Source organism: Homalodisca vitripennis, chromosome 1 (genome assembly GCF_021130785.1).
Source record: "Homalodisca vitripennis isolate AUS2020 chromosome 1, UT_GWSS_2.1, whole genome shotgun sequence".
Taxonomy (NCBI): Eukaryota; Metazoa; Arthropoda; class Insecta; order Hemiptera; family Cicadellidae; genus Homalodisca; species Homalodisca vitripennis.
The window spans coordinates 112,484,718-112,502,364 of record NC_060207.1 but is presented as its reverse complement, the minus strand read 5'-3'; the positions used below and the strand labels follow the sequence as shown (position 1 = coordinate 112,502,364).

Genomic DNA, 17,647 nt, shown 5'->3' with positions numbered 1-17,647 from the left:
GAATTGTAATGGAAAGGCAATGATGTACCGTGCAAATCACGTGATGCCGCGCGGCCTGCCGTAATCAGGATTCTCGAGAAAGATAAGATAACAGCGACAACAATACCGATCACAATACCTGGAAATGCTTGTAAGTTTGTAATTTTGTAATTGAAGAGTTGTTTTTTCGTTCTATCATGTTTGTTTCTATAAATTTCTATTTTTGTGTTCTTCATACTGGTGTGGTCGGTATAATCCCAAAGTACCATTTTTTTAAATTAAAATTATAATAAATTCACTTTTTGACTTTGCTTTTTTTATTAACACCATACATAAAACTAAACACAAGTTTGCAATATTCAAAAACTTTAAAACAGCCATAATAACAAGCCAAGCCCCGCATCTGAGAGTAGCACCTTAGACCACACAGCCATCCTGAATTTATGGCTTGTGTGTGTGCGTGTGCGTGTGCGTGTGCGTGTGCGTGTGTGTGTGTAGAAAGCTCACTTATGACTTCGCTGCAATAGTCCTTATTCACTTATTGCTTTGACAGTACTCTTAATGTATCACAATCGCTACTCATAGCAGTTATTCTACCGAAAGCAGTAAGATAAGATGTTAACTTCTTTACTGCTTTTTAGTGCAAATTTTTCAGTCACGTTTTTTAGTGGAGCTTATATTGAAGCTATATACTGAGAGTATTGCTGACACCTGACTCTTTTATATCTTTTTTGATGTATTAACCCTGGATCTGCCACAATGAAAACTTCTATAGTCTTGAAAAAAATAACTTTAAACTACTTTGTAAAGTTTATTCCAAAAATTGAGAACAAATACATCTGTTGATACCATCATACTTACAAAAATCATGTGTAGTAGTTACCTGTTTACAAAAATATAGAATAATTTGAAAAAAAAGATTGTGCATTACATTCTTATTGTACGTGTTGTAATAGATAAAATTGTTAAAAAGAATTTTTCTAAAAAAACATCCATTCTGGAATGTTGTATGATTATCTCCACGTTCCCTCCGTATGGATTACAAATGTAGGTTTATACCATATAATTGTTTGTGAAATGTTAAAGTATGGGTACAAAGAATTAAAAATTGCCTGCAAACTGGGGGAAAAATTAGTGCCAGTTTCAGGGTTTTACAGTACAGTTAGGACTAAATATGTATATACTAATTCTGGACTTGGACGGGTGATTAAAAACACATTTACTATCTGCTGACTAAGCCAAGTCCATAAATACAACGGATAATGGAGTGTTAAGGGAGTTTTCAAGACCAGTGTGGCATAGCCTAGAAGGATTTTCAAAATAGGAATAGGCCTAGCGTTAACCAATGTTAACCAGCGAACCTAAGAATGTCAATGTAAAATTTCAGTAAAATCAGTCTATTAGTTTTTATGTGAGTGAGTAACATACACATACACAGGCAGACACCATTAGATTTTGATATAATAATATTGATAGAGTATTTTTCTTTTTCCAAAAGAATGAAATAACACTAGCCATGAAATTAATGTCACAATTCATCCTTGAAAATGATAAAACTTATTTTTGGTAATAATTAGTGAATTTTACAAACAAAAGCCACACAACTGGAGTAAGATGTTTTGTGAATATTTGTCTGTTAAAATTTTTAAAGGTAGCCTAAAATAACAACACCAAAAAACAGTATAGTTATAAAAAATGTACCAGATACCACAATGTAAATTTCGATAAAAAAAATGATAAAACTATTACTATCACTGATAAACTTTCACTTAAACAAAGATGGCACTTAAACAGCTATTGTAGCTTATGCCATTTACGGCAATATACTGAATAGGGAATCTAGAAATTGCTTCTCAATACCTGTTCAAAATAAACTATTTCTTATATCACACTCCCTCACAAAAACAAAAATCTATAGCTTTCAATAGCTCAATATTCTTCCCCATGTATAAAATGTTATCAGACACACAAAAAATGGATTTAATATAGGCTATTTTATAAAATAGGTCAACAATGTAAAGAAAAGTATTGTATTAAACCAATTATGCAAAAAGTAATAATATGCATGACTATATATTATTTTCAAAAATTAACTAATTACTAAATATAAAAAATTATAAATTTTTTAATCATCATTTCTGAAAACAACACGTGGCAACAAACGGTCCCAACAAATTATTTTTTATTTCTCATCAATTAAGTCAAATGTTAGGTTTCACTGCCATATAGGAAAAAAAACAGCACATATACTAACCAAAACTACTAAATTTGGTAGAAGATAGATATCAAGCCTAAACATTTACAAATTATTGATATTTACATAAATACTTATTTATCATTACTATTTGACTCTCATACTCGCTACCAACTCATTGTATGTTCCTTTAGGTTCACTTTAATGGCAAGTGATTTATTTTGTATCAATGCAAAATCTGCATTATTTTGGTTTTTTCCCTTAAAATTTTTGTACACAACCAAGGAACTCGATATTTGTGATTTTGTATTAAAATTGCTCAGCAACCACTATATTTGGCAAGGTAGTAAATTTTTATGAGTTCAATATTAAAATTCTACATAAGTTACTCCAGCAAATATACATATATAATAAGCGCACCTTTTAATTAACCATTAACATTTTAAACAGTTTAGAAACTCTTGCACATCAGCCAAATAGGCTAGCCTGTATATAGAAATTATGATATGGCTAGTTGGACAGTTAAAAATAAAAACAACTTAAATACCTATCTATTTAATGACACTCTTACAGTATGTTTTCAAAATTCTGTAGATGTTTTTACTATAATTTCTAACACTTTAATCCAATATCAATAAGTTATATGTAAATTAAACATTGGAATCAAAGAGTACAACACACTTAAATTACTAAAATAACAACATACCGTACAATACAAAAATATATGTTGAAATATTCAGGTATACTTAGGGACACCCACACTTTTGCACTAAACATTGTTCAGAACTCCTATATTGTGTACTAATGTACAAAAAATAATAAGGAAGTTAAGGCAACAATGCATAGAAGTTATGATGGTTGGCTTATAGGTAGGCCTGTCAGCCCTCGAGTAAGTCTGACAGTCAGGCAGTTAGGTTAGGGGACAGCTACTATACTTTGAATAATTCCTAAATTAACCGAAAATATATCATTTTTGCCCTATATAAACTGTAAATAAATCAAATAAACAAATAGGCTAACATAGCCTAGCCTTTATAAAATCATCACGTTCTTTACACTCTTCCAAATCACTTGTTTTGCACCAAAATTGGCTGTAATGTATTAAGCAGCCACCACCACAGTCAAATCAGAGTACCAAATTATCAATTATATATATAAATGACAAACTATTGAATAAAACATATTCCCAATGTAGGCTAGTTATTTACAATTAATTAGTACTGCCAGATCTTTTCAATGAATTGGACAAAATAATAATGAATTAATAAATTCATTTATTTAATAATAAAAAAACAGAATTACGTTATAGGCTTTTAAGATTTTATTAAAACAATATTGTTTTACTGTGAAATAAAAACAGCCAGCAATATTATTAATTATGAATATCTATAGGTCTTATATTGTTATATATTCCAAAGTTTAGATATTTATAATCGATAGTTGATTCGATTATTGTGGTGACCGCTTATTATACAGCAGCTGAAACCAACACATCCAAAATACAGGAAAGAATCGATTTCCATAGTGACTACTCTATATCCATATGCAGCATTGCTAGTATATAATACAACCTTCTGCTTTAAGTTATATGCAGCATATGTCATAGGATTATGGTGCTTTGATAGCTTACATAGTAATTAAGCATGTAATAACACAAAATTATGGATCTAGCATCTAGCATTACCTAATATTTTCTTAATTATACTTCATTAATAACAAAAATTATGAAAAAGCTAACGATGAATTTGCTTAACAGTCATTATTTTAATTAAAATTACCAATTGACTCTCAGGGTGATCTAGAGACATTTTCCTTGTTTATTTACAAGATGAAACCAAATACCTAAACAAAGTAAAAGTACTGCTTGTAGAAATAAATAATGATTAGGCCTATAACTAGTCAATAATATATACACTTTGTTTGATTGTTTTAATTTCTTACGTAAACTAATATTTATAATGTATCTTGCAAGACTTACCTATTGTACTCCCAGCTAGCTTAGCTAGCTCCGGCACTGCAGCTCTGCACGGTAAATAGACCAAGTCTGGCAAGCGCCACAGCTAGATTGCACTATGTTTGCTCACTAAGACTCTCAAAATATCCATACGAAACTGTTAAAACGCAGCAATAAAACATCATTTCTTTGTTAAATAAAATACACACACTACGCCACACGAACAACACAATGGTAGAATTTTCACTCAGCTTAGTCAGCTAACCCGACAGTGATGTTTGGATATGCAATTTCTTGCCGTTCACTGCCACTATAATAACATCGACGGAGTAGTTTGGCACGTACACCACAAGCAAAATTATTATTGAGTTCTCACAGTATTGCACCGTTATATTTAATAAAGATTTATCTATCAATAGTTTCGGTAAAACTATGGCATCTAATAAAAATCAATTGTCATTTATACTAATAAATAAAGAAGAAGGTAACGTTTGTGTTGCGTTAAAAATCTTTAAGATACAAAAGACATTTCTAATATCGTCGGAACTATTTCTGCAATTATTATTTAGGCATTATTCCTATTTGCATGGTTTTACTTTCTGAGTATGCATTGTTCAATTCACGTATATATTTATTTCTTAATTTACAACAATTATGTTTTCATTACATAATTATTGTTTATTTAATAAATTATTAGAAAATTGTCGCCATTTGATCTGTAAAACACAAAAATACATTTTTAGACCGTCCTCTTTACACAATAAAATGGTGTATGATGTTTTGTTAAATTAAATTAAAAACCATAAATCTGTCTAATATATGGTTTTAATATGTGTTACTGAACTTATGAATGCTTGAACTCATGTAGCTGTCCGATATATAAAATTTACGATATTATTCACAGAACGTTATCATTTAAATTTATTAATTTAGTTGACAAATTTGTTTCTCTAGTTTTGTGTAAATATACATTATTTGTCTTTAAATCGAATATAGGTACTTTATTATTATTATTTACATTTAATGTAGGCATAATGTGTTTATAGTTAGGGAAGCAATGACTTTAAATTATTTCGTTACATTAAAATATATATATATATATATATATATATATATATATATATATATATATATATATATATATATATATATATATATATATATATATATATATATATATATATATATATTAAATCCGCGCGCGCGCGTGTTACGAGATGGAATTATAATTAATTATATTCTGTAAATTAATTGGGATCTTCATAAAGCTACAAAATCCAAATCTCAATAGTGCTTCTATTTCAAATTTCAGCTAAAATTTTATCAAGCTTTCCTATGAATTGGTTTCAGCATAATCACTAAACTTTTAACAAAGTAATCAATTATTGTGTATGTTAATTAATATTTACATTCATGGGCAATGCCACAATGGACGTAAAATAACTTTTAGTATTATAACGCATATAGTCAACTTAGTCAATTCAATCATAAATAGTTAATAACATTGATAACGATCAGCAATGATAATAATGAATATTATTCCACAAATAATTACTGACTACAAAAATTCAAGCTCTAGGTACTAATAACTAGAAATGTACTTGTATTTTACTACTTTGAGTTTTAAGCATTTATTAAATACAAGCAACATAAATATATTGCACCGCCTTCTTGATTACGATCTCCAGTGTAGAGACACGTATTCACTGCTACTACTTCAATGTTTGCATCACCTCAAGAGTTATGAATGCAGAGCACTTCTGTATTATTATGTTCGTCCTGCAAAATTAATATTCACTCTTTAAGCGAAAAAACTATTATTGTAACTACGTGGTTGTAATACTCAATAAGAAAAATCTATAATAAGGACAAACTCTTAAAAGCAACAAGACTGTCTGATAAGTATAAATGTGTCTGTCTGTAAGTTTGTCCACTGACCGCGTGACCTAGCAGGAGTTTAATGTTGATGCACTGCCTTCTTGATTAATACACGCTATTTGTGTTGATGTATTTACTACTAATTTAGGATTGCTTATTCAGACCCGTTACCAAACCAAATAATCACAACTCAGTCCTCAGAGTTCTTACACTTTTGTATCACAACTAAGCAGAAAATATTTGAATTAAATTAGTATACAATGAAGTAGCAATATTTAAAGGTAAAACCAAGCAATGTACTTTTTTTAATAATCCTATTTGGTAAATATTGGTACCATAATTTACAATTATAATATATCTGTAGTCACTGATATTTTATAAGCAGTTTAGTAACATTTAAAGTGCATTGATTTTGAATTTTACTGTAGGGAAAGGTTTAACGCCTTCATTTACTTTTATAAACAACATGTATATAATATATAAGGTGATTCACAAAGATATGCAGAAATTGTGGAAACTCATTCTACATGTAAAAATAATGAAAAAAGGTTTGTATAAAATTGGGTCCGGAAATTGTGTGCTTGCGAGTTACGAATTAATTTTAGAATTGAAATTTACAATTTCTTAGTAGGAGTTTAATTTTTTATAATGGGTAATTAACAAAGTTATTGTCATAAAAATGTGAAAGGCGTATTGCTCTATTATGAATATAATTCACTTAAAATACATCTATTCGCTTTCTATGTACTTTATTTACGCCGTTTTGTTGTAAATAAAATTTTCTACAAGCTTTTGTAACAATTTTCATATGTTTCTTGGTGAAATAACAAAGTTACTGTTGCCCAAAGATGAAAAATGGGGTTTTTCACTCCATTTTTTTAGTTTTACACTGGTTTTCTCAAAAACTACTTAACTTACAGTTCTGGGACTTATTTTATTCAATGTATCAGGTCAAAAACCAGAAGAAACGATTGAACTCGACCTTTAAGATTTACCTTACCAGAATTTCAGAAAGAGCTTGTTTTACATGGTGAGCTGAAATCCGATTGAAATATCCCGCTAGCTGTAAATCGCTAACGAAGCATTTCTAGGCTCATTTTTATATACACTTTTTTCATTAGTTTTACATATAAAATGAGGTCCCACAGTTTCTGCATATTTTCGCAAATCACTCTGTATAAAATAGTTTTCATAAAACTTTTGTAACACCAATATTACCGGTATTAAATGATTGTTTGTATTTACTAGGATTTAAATTTATATACTTTTGTGTTATCATTACTATTTCTAAATGAGTATATGTTTTCAAATATATTTTTTACAAAAGGTTCTATTTTTCGACATATGTTGTACTACAGGTTATGTATATGTACATTGAATAATTTGTAATAAATATAAAAGGTATACATTAAATATCATCTTTATTTGTAGAAAACTTGTTTTGTAACAATAAAATTTCAATATTTGAAATTTTACAGATTGTATAAATAGTATTTCAATGTTCTTATTTTAATATTTTGAAATACTTTGATACGTAAAAGTCACACAACAGGAAATAAAAACTTCATTATTTCTTTTTATTTCAACTAAAATAAATCATTGCTATAGGTAGTTAATTAGTATTGTCTCTTTAAGTGGTATATACTATTAACCTTTATAAAAGAAAAGTCCATATGATGGAATGACTCCTTTCCAACTGTAGTATTTTAAGGGAGAGCATTAGGGTAAGAAAGGATCACCTATAGGGATTTCTTCTCGTTTAACACAGACTTAGTTCGTTCGGTACAGTCGTTATAGTAAGAAAAAATTAAGCTTGCTGGAGCGAAATATTTTGGCGTTGATAGGAGGAGAACCCACTCGATTTGGAATCAAACGGGGTTTGATGCAGAATCTACAAATATAATTTGCACTGTAACTACTATAGGTAAAATAAAAATAAATTGAATTTTATACTAGGACTAGCCCACTTTCAGAAATATGTAGTATTTTCCAAAACTCGTTTGATGGAACGCCCCACAATCTGACATTTTCCCGTATTTACTTCTTGAAATTTTCTGATAAAGAAAGAAACGTAAACCAGTGTCTAAGTTACTGCTTTGTGAGACACCATTTATAAATGAGCAGATTTTCATCTTGAATCGTCCTAAAGTGCAATGAAAAACCGGAAAATATAAATCAATACACACATAATAAAATATATTAACGTGCTAAGTTAGCAAAATAATACGTATTAGTCTGTATTATTTATGTTGGTGAAAACGTTTAAACTAATTTCAGAAATTTCAAAAGAGAAAGTTAGATATTAATTTTTTATCGTAAAAACGTAATTGTAAATATCAAATACACAGAACGTTTTCAAACCTCGAAACCATTGTTATTGCCATAGTTTTTCCGGCTCAGTCGGAAGTACATAGATTTTGTGATAACTCAAATTTTATTAATTTATTCTTATCGGAATTACATGTACTCAATATTACTAAATCTTTTATAGCACAAAGTTTAGGCAATTTTATACGCACTGCAAACAAGTTTTTTCTAGATTCATAAAATGACGGCATTGTACATTGAAAACATTTTAAACGGTCACCATAATGGAAAGAAATCGCGTACCAAGCTAGCCAACGAACCTTGTCATATTGTAACAATGTGATTGTAATAATACAACAAAATCTATAATAAGGACAGACATTTTAATAGCATCAAGACTGTCTGATAAGTTGAAATGTGTCTGCAAGTCCGTCCAGTGACCATACGTGACCGAACAGGAGTTGAATGTCGATGCACTGCCTTCTTGATTAATATTGTATACGCTACTTGTGTTAATGTATTTACTACTAGTTCAGGATTGTGAATTCGGCCTCTTTACTAACTAACATTCAATATACAGGGTGATTCAAAACTAAACGGCAATCTCTCGAGAGCTTATTCTATAGCTAAAAACAAGTAAAAAAAGTTCATATAACCATATGCCAAGGAAACGCTTCGTTAGCGAGTTACGCCTAGCGAAAGATTTCGCCCGGATTTTCAGAACCCTTGGTGAAGTCAGAGGCCGTATAAAAATGGTAAAGGTAGTTTACAAAGATACAAATACGATTGTTTTTTATGTTTTTATATCTGACAAATTTATTAAAATTCGTCCCAGAGCTGTAAATGCAATACTTTCAGAGATATCTTACGTAAAAACACAAGAATTAGTGCAAAGAAATAACACGTTTTTTGTGTTTAACGTAAGATTACTTCCATAAATGTTAAATAAAGGTTCATTTTTTTCTTAAACAGATTTGTAGAACATTTAATTCTGAAAAGATTCATGTGAATTACTTAGGAAAAAAAATTAATAATAGGTATTGAAATTTAGCTTTATTTAAAAAATAAAACATACCACGCACAAAAATGCATATTCTTATCTGCATAAAATATTAACTAATGTTTAGGTTGTGAGTAACAGCTGATCATTTATTCAACACTTTTTAATCGTCATATTTTCTTTGCAAAGGTTGGCAATATCAGCTGATCAACAATTAAGTTCATGAAGTAATATTTGAATAACCTTTATGGAGGTTTTTTGTATTGTGGCGTGTGAAGATTGTATTTTTGTGAGATCCTGTGATTATTTGGAAATATTTATACAAGTGTATAAAATATTTTATTAAATATTTATTTTTTAAAATATTTTATTAAATATTTTTATAAAAGTGTATGTAATATCTTAGTAAATAATGGCAGATAATGTAAATGGTATGTAATTCGTTTGAAGATGTATACGGACATGATACTGATTTACGGCAAAGTTAACAAGAATGGTTTAGCTGCAGTTCAGGAATATCGTGATACTTTTCCACATCGAAGAACACCTGATCGCAAAACATTTGAAGCTGTGGAGAGACGACTTAGAGAAACTGGTAGCTTTAAACCGAAGCGAATAGATACTGGTCGTCAACGTAGCGCAAGGAACTAATAATAATGAACAAGCAATAATAAATGCTGTAGAATTATCACCAACCACAAGCACCAGACGATTATCACGTCATTTTTAAATATTTGCCAGTCAAGCGTATGGCGGACACTTCATGAAGCACAGTGTAACCCATTCCATATAACACGTGTTCAAGACTTATTACCGCAAGATCTTAATAAACGGAAGATGTTCTGCCGCTGGTTAAGAAGAAATTGTTTACGACATCAGTATTTTTCTCGCGGCGTATTCTCGTTACTGATGAATCCTGTTTTACTAGAAATGGAATTGTAAATTTTCGTAATACCCATACTTGGGCGTACGACAACCCACATGAAACTGCGACGAGGCATTTTCAACATACATTTTCAGTCAATGTATGGCTTGGTGTTCTGGGTGATAATTTGATTGGTCCATTTTTCCTCCCTAATCGACTTAATGGAGTAGCGTACTTAAATTTTTTAAGAACAAACCTGCCTACCCTCTTGGAAGATATTCCTGTTCAAAAACAGAATAAATGCATGGTTTATGCACGACGGAGCACCTCCACATTTTTCTTACATACGGAGCACGAATACATACCATTTACATTTATCTGCCATTATTTACTAAGATAATTACATACACTTTTATAAAAAAAATATTTAATAAAATATTTTAAAAATAAATATTTAATAAAATATTTTATACACTTGTATAAAATATTTCCAAATAATTACAGGATCTCACAAAATACAATCTTCACACGCCACAATACAAAAACCTCCATAAAGGTTATTCAAATATTACTTCATGAACTTAATTGTTGATCAGCTGATATTGCCAACCTTTGCAAAGAAAATATGACGATAAAAAGTGTTGAATAAATGATCAGCTGTTACTCACAACCTAAACATTAGTTAATATTTTATGCAGATAAGAATATGCATTTTTGTGCGTATGTTTTATTTTTAAATAAAGCTAAATTTCAATACCTATTATTAATTTTTTTCCTAAGTAATTCACATGAATCTTTTTCAGAATTAAATGTTTCTACAAATCTGTTTAAGAAAAAAATGACCTTTATTTTAACATTTATGGAAGTAATCTTACGTTAAACACAAAAATGGTGTTATTTCTTTGCACCAATTCTTGTGTTTTAACGTAAGATATCTCTGAAAGTATTGCATTTACAGCTCTGGGACGAATTTTAATAAATTTGTGAGATATAAAAACATAAAAAAACAATCGTATTTGTATCTTTGTAACTACCTTTACCATTTTTATACGGCCTGACTTCACCAAGGGCTTCTGAAATCCGGGCGAAATCTTTCGCTAGGCGGTAACTCGCTAACGAAGCGTTTCCGGGCATATGGTTATATGAACTTTTTTTACTTGTTTTTTTAGCTATAGAATAAGCTCCCGAGAGATTGCCGTTTAGTTTTGAATCACCCTGTATAGCTTCGCAAATTGTCATTGTCAAGGTGAATTGCAAAATGTCAAGTCCATAGGTCATTTCATAATTGACAGACAATCAAAACGGAAAAGAACTTTTTACATCCCCAGGCAGAGAAGTTATGTCCGCGTACTGAGTAATGACTTCAACGACGTTCAGCCCAAATTCATTTTTTCATTTAATTTCAAAAAGATTTTATTTCACAGTATTAACAAAATTTACAAGAGATTATTACAAAACAAAAACACCAAACAATATAAAACCATCGATCATGAAATAATTACAAACTTTAATATATTAAATAATAATACAATATTCAAACAAACTAAATGTAAACTTAAAAATAAAAAAGAACTTATGACAAAAACAAACCATAATAATTGTGAAACAAAATGTGATTAAAACGTCAGATTAAACTAACATAGTAAAAGAAAACTTAAAGGATTGAACTACAGTACTACATAAATAATATATTAATAAGAAATTCATACAAAATCTCTCAAACAAGTCATGGATGTAAAAATAAAAAGATTAATTGGAATTAACTATAAAAAATAATAAAAAACAAACTAAAATATACAAATCCGTGTAACTAAAATATAATTCATAGGTAGACAATCATCATGTTGATATCCTTGATATCTTCCGTGAAAATTTCAAGTCTATAGATAAAATATTTCACAAGATGTATTGTCACATGATATATTAAATTTTATTTCATAAAATCGGGTTCAGTATCAGTATTTAAATGGCACGGTAAACGTACACTAAGTAACAATAAAATAATGTTGCGTGTATTAGTTTAGTTATAGGCTAAATGTGTTAATAAGTCGTGTTACAGTGTCTTTTTAGTGTACTGAGTTTGTTTGATCATTATTAATTCTGCTATTTCTCTTTACCCATGATGCCAATTTAAAAATATTCGCTGACACTAAGCTAAATCCAGCGAAGTGACATGTACCATCTTCGAACTCAGTGTTCCTCGTATATAAATAAAACCATACAATTTCAAGTCTATAGCTCAATTTGTTTTCTAGATATCGCGTGGATACACAAACAGACATAAATGAAATTTCTCCAGCCCCATGAGTGAGAGCCTTTGCTAAAGCTCAGCCAATAAATAATAATCATAAAACCCCATTTTTAGTAAGTAAATTTTAAACTCATGTTCAAATAATCTCAAGAACTTCTTTAAACTGTAAACATATTTTCTAACCAAATATTGTCTAAATTTAGTCGTAAATAATGTTATACTTGCAGCTATTTTTATTTTAAGAAGCAATTAGTCAAATAATTTTAGAACGAAAATTTTGAATTGAGTTTTTATAATTTTTTTTTACCTAAATGTCTTTAATGTTAAGTGATTTTGGTTTTTGGTAACATTATGCAGCTATGACTTGAAATGTTTTTTTAAATTATGGTTACTAAAAACAAAATCAATTCAGTTAAAAATAAATAAAGAGGGCAGTCTTAAAACACTATCTTATCAAAGAAATTCTCTACATTCCTCCAAGACCGAAGACGATACACAAGGATATGCGGAATAAAAATCCTATTAAAATTCCGAAGAAAACAAAATCCACAGAAAAATATGCCATATCTTTCAGACTTGAATCAAATTTGCTACCCTGAGAGTCTTGTGGTTTTACACACACATACGCGCGCGCGTATATATATGTATTATGTACATCCAATAGTATGTATTAGAGATCCATTAAGTCTAGCATGTCTTAGTTTCAGACGTTGTTTTAAATTTGGCTCTCCAGTATGGAATGTAACCGCTCCAGCAATAAGTTTTAAAGAAAGCAAACATTCCCTAGACGTTCTCACAATAAACATATCAACCAAAGTTCAAATTCTTCGTAGAAGTTGGATATTCGAATGTACCATGGACAATTAATTGCAATCCTCAATAGTTTATAATGAAAAATTTGAATGCTGTTCACCTTACAAAAAAATGAAACGGCTTTAATTTAAGTGAAAAATCTTTTGGAAATCGCCCGATGACACAACAAAAAATACGATATTTTATAGAGATTTACAGAGGCTCTGGAAAAGGCTACACATTAAAAACTATAAGTCACACCATAAAATTTTTACCTTTAATTTATATATCACAAAATGTACTTAAAATGCATGTATCTGTGTTACCTAAATAATACGTAATGTAAGTTAATGTTTTTATATCAAACTATGCCATCCGTGATAAAAATATGTAGATAGTAACTGACATATATTTTTATATAGGATATATTTACTGTATATAAAACTTTACAAATTATAACTTATGAATTTAATAACCATGTATTTTTATCGCCAAGCAGTTAACTTACGCGTACATACGGGGCAGACGGACGGTAATGAACAATCATACAAATTGAAAATACAAGCTTAAAGTTAAATATTATGTGTAAAGCAAGACATTTTGTTTCTTTGGTTATCTAATATCGAGTTTTTGTTAGTAAAGTACGACACTAATACGACTTAGTAATCGATGAATAACTGTCGTAGCAAAGAATGAACGTACACGAATATACATCGGCAAAACGTTTAATCTATTTTGTCTGTTTGAGGTTTTAATGTTTATACTACTAGTCATAAAATGACTTTAATGCAATATTAGCTAACCTTTATGGTTACAATTTCAAACAAACTATTACAGGCACCAACCAAATAGTTTTTAGCAATAAACATAAATAAAACCTTCAGAAAATATTACAAGAAAATTAATAGTGTTTTCTATGAAACAGATGTTAAAACAGTTACATTCTAACATTACATTTCTAGAGACACTTTTAGAGACCATTCGAAAAAAGCGTTCCCTTTAATTCGCAAATAATATCAGTTTATAATAAACCAAAATTGATGTAATCATAATGCTAAATATAACAGACAAAACTTTAAGATGCTAATGTTTTACAAATTATTAGCCCATCATTACTGAAGAATATTTAATTATGAATTAGAGAAGTTTTAACATAATTAACTTACTTATTACTAGAATAAATTCCACCATGCCTGGGATACGGTTGTTCTCGGTAGTAGCCGTTTGAGGGAAATGTACAATATTATCAATGATTTTAAATTCGTATAATAGTAATCTTCGACATTTAATCTTGTGAAGAGGGGAATTGAAAATTCACGGAAATATCATACTCTATCTGCAAGAAAGTTCTAAAATTTTAAATATTACTTTATCAAAATCTCTCCTACATTACAATATAGCACATGCTACATCTTATTCCAACAAACAGGCCAGTCTTACCACAGTTCAATCTAAATATACCCACTTTCTCATTATTAATACAGGGTGATTCAAAACTAAACGGCAATCTCTCGAGAGCTTATTCTATAGCTAAAAACAAGTAAAAAGTTCATATAACCATATGCCCGGAAACGCTTCGTTAGCGAGTTACGCCTAGCGAAAGATTTCGCCCGGATTTCAGAACCCTTGGTGAAGTCAGGCCGTATAAAAATGGTAAAGGTAGTTACAAAGATACAAATACGATTGTTTTTTATCTTTTTATATCTCACAAATTTATTAAAATTCGTCCCAGAGCTGTAAATGCAATACTTTCAGAGATATCTTACGTAAAACACAAGAATTGGTGCAAAGAAATAACACATTTTTGTGTTTAACGTAAGATTACTTCCATAAATGTTAAATAAAGGTCATTTTTTTCTTAAACAGATTTGTAGAAAATTTAATTCTGAAAAGATTCATGTGAATTACTTAGGAAAAAAATTAATAATAGGTATTGAAATTTAGCTTTATTTAAAAATAAAACATACGCACAAAAATGCATATTCTTATCTACATAAAATATTAACTAATGTTTAGGTTGTGAGTAACAGCTGATCGTTTATTCAACACTTTTTATCGTCATATTTTCTTTGCAAAGGTTGGCAATATCAGATGATCAACAATTAAGTTCATGAAGTAATATTTGAATAACCTTTTGAATAATATTTGGGCTGAACGTCGTTGAAGTCATTACTCAGTACGCGGACATAACTTCTCTGCCTGGGGATGTAAAAAGTTCTTTTCCGTTTTGATTGTCTGTCAATTATGAAATGACCTATGGACTTGACATTTTGCAATTCACCTTGACAATGACAATTTGCGAAGCTATACAGGGTGATTCAAAACTAAACGGCAATCTCTCGGGAGCTTATTCTATAGCTAAAAACAAGTAAAAAAGTTCATATAACCATATGCCCGGAAACGCTTCGTTAGCGAGTTACGCCTAGCGAAAGATTTCGCCCGGATTTCAGAACCCTTGGTGAAGTCAGGCCGTATAAAAAACGGTAAAGGTAGTTACAAAGATACAAATACGATTGTTTTTTATGTTTTTATATCTCACAAATTTATTAAAATTCGTCCCAGAGCTGTAAATGCAATACTTTCAGAGATATCTTACGTAAAACACAAGAATTGGTGCAAAGAAATAACACATTTTTGTGTTTAACGTAAGATTACTTCCATAAATGTTAAATAAAGGTCATTTTTTTCTTAAACAGATTTGTAGAAAATTTAATTCTGAAAAGATTCATGTGAATTACTTAGGAAAAAAAATTAATAATAGGTATTGAAATTTAGCTTTATTTAAAAATAAAACATACGCACAAAAATGCATATTCTTATCTACATAAAATATTAACTAATGTTTAGGTTGTGAGTAACAGCTGATCATTTATTCAACACTTTTTATCGTCATATTTTCTTTGCAAAGGTTGGCAATATCAGATGATCAACAATTAAGTTCATGAAGTAATATTTGAATAACCTTTATGGAGGTTTTTGTATTGTGGCGTGTGAAGATTGTATTTTGTGAGATCCTGTGATTATTTGGAAATATTTTATACAAGTGTATAAAATATTTTATTAAATATTTATTTTTAAAATATTTTATTACATATTTTTATAAAAGTGTATGTAATTATCTTAGTAAATAATTGCAGATAATGTAAATGGTATGTATTCGTTTGAAGAGTATACGGACATGATACTGATTTACGGCAAAGTTAACAAGAATGGTTTAGCTGCAGTTCAGGAATATCGTGATACTTTCCACATCGAAGAACACCTGATCGCAAAACATTTGAAGCTGTGGAGAGACGACTTAGAGAAACTGGTAGCTTTAAACCGAAGCGAATAGATACTGGTCGTCAACGTAGCGCAAGGAACTATAATAATGAACAAGCAATAATAAATGCTGTAGAATTATCACCAACCACAAGCACCAGACGATTATCACGTCAGTTAAATATTTGCCAGTCAAGCGTATGGCGGACACTTCATGAAGCACAGTTGTACCCATTCCATATAACACGTGTTCAAGACTTATTACCGCAAGATCTTAATAAACGGAAGATGTTCTGCCGCTGGTTAAGAAGAAATTGTTTACGACATCAGTATTTTCTTCGGCGTATTCTCGTTACTGATGAATCCTGTTTTACTAGAAATGGAATTGTAAATTTTCGTAATACCCATACTTGGGCGTACGACAACCCACATGAAACTGCGACGAGGCATTTTCAACATACATTTTCAGTCAATGTATGGCTTGGTGTTCTGGGTGATAATTTGATTGGTCCATTTTTCCTCCCTAATCGACTTAATGGAGTAGCGTACTTAAATTTTTTAAGAACAAACCTGCCTACCCTCTTGGAAGATATTCCTGTTCAAAACAGAATAAATGCATGGTTTATGCACGACGGAGCACCTCCACATTTTTCTAATGATGTGAAAAACTATTTAAATGATACATACGGTAGACAATGGATTGGTCGAAATGGACCAGTAAAATGGCCACCACGTTCTCCTGACCTCACGCCAGCAGACTTTTTCTTATGGGGTTAGATGAAGTCAATTGTTTATTCAAAACGGATTAACACCATAGAGGAGTTACGTAATCGCATTACAGAGGCGGCAGAAACTATCAAGAATGCTCCAAACGTTATGAAACGCGCTAGAAAAGAGTGGATTCGTCGTGCGAAAACGTGCATTGCTAACAACGGAGGACACTTTGAGCAACTATTATAGGTGATTATTACAGTTTTATAAAGGTAAATACATTTTATGTTAATGTTCAGTCTAGAATAAATGTACAGCTGTTACTCACAACCTAAACATTAGTTAATATTTTATGCAGATAAGATTATGCATTTTTGTGCGTCTGTTTTATTTTTAAATAAAGCTAAATTTCAATACCTATTATTAATTTTTTTCCTAAGTAATTCACATGAATC

General features: G+C 30.0%; 1 protein-coding gene across 3 annotated transcripts in view; it reads right to left on the bottom strand.

Annotated features, from left to right (window-relative positions):
* Nucleotides 1-4,421, bottom strand: part of LOC124369444 (lysine-specific demethylase 4A-like) — a 71,686-nt gene extending 67,265 nt beyond the window's left edge. For all 3 annotated transcript variants that reach the window (XM_046827452.1, XM_046827456.1, XM_046827459.1), the window contains exon 1: nt 4,152-4,421. The gene's annotated coding sequence lies outside the window, so the exon portion shown is untranslated. The remainder of the gene's footprint in view (nt 1-4,151) is intronic.
* Nucleotides 4,422-17,647: the final 13,226 nt, after the last annotated feature.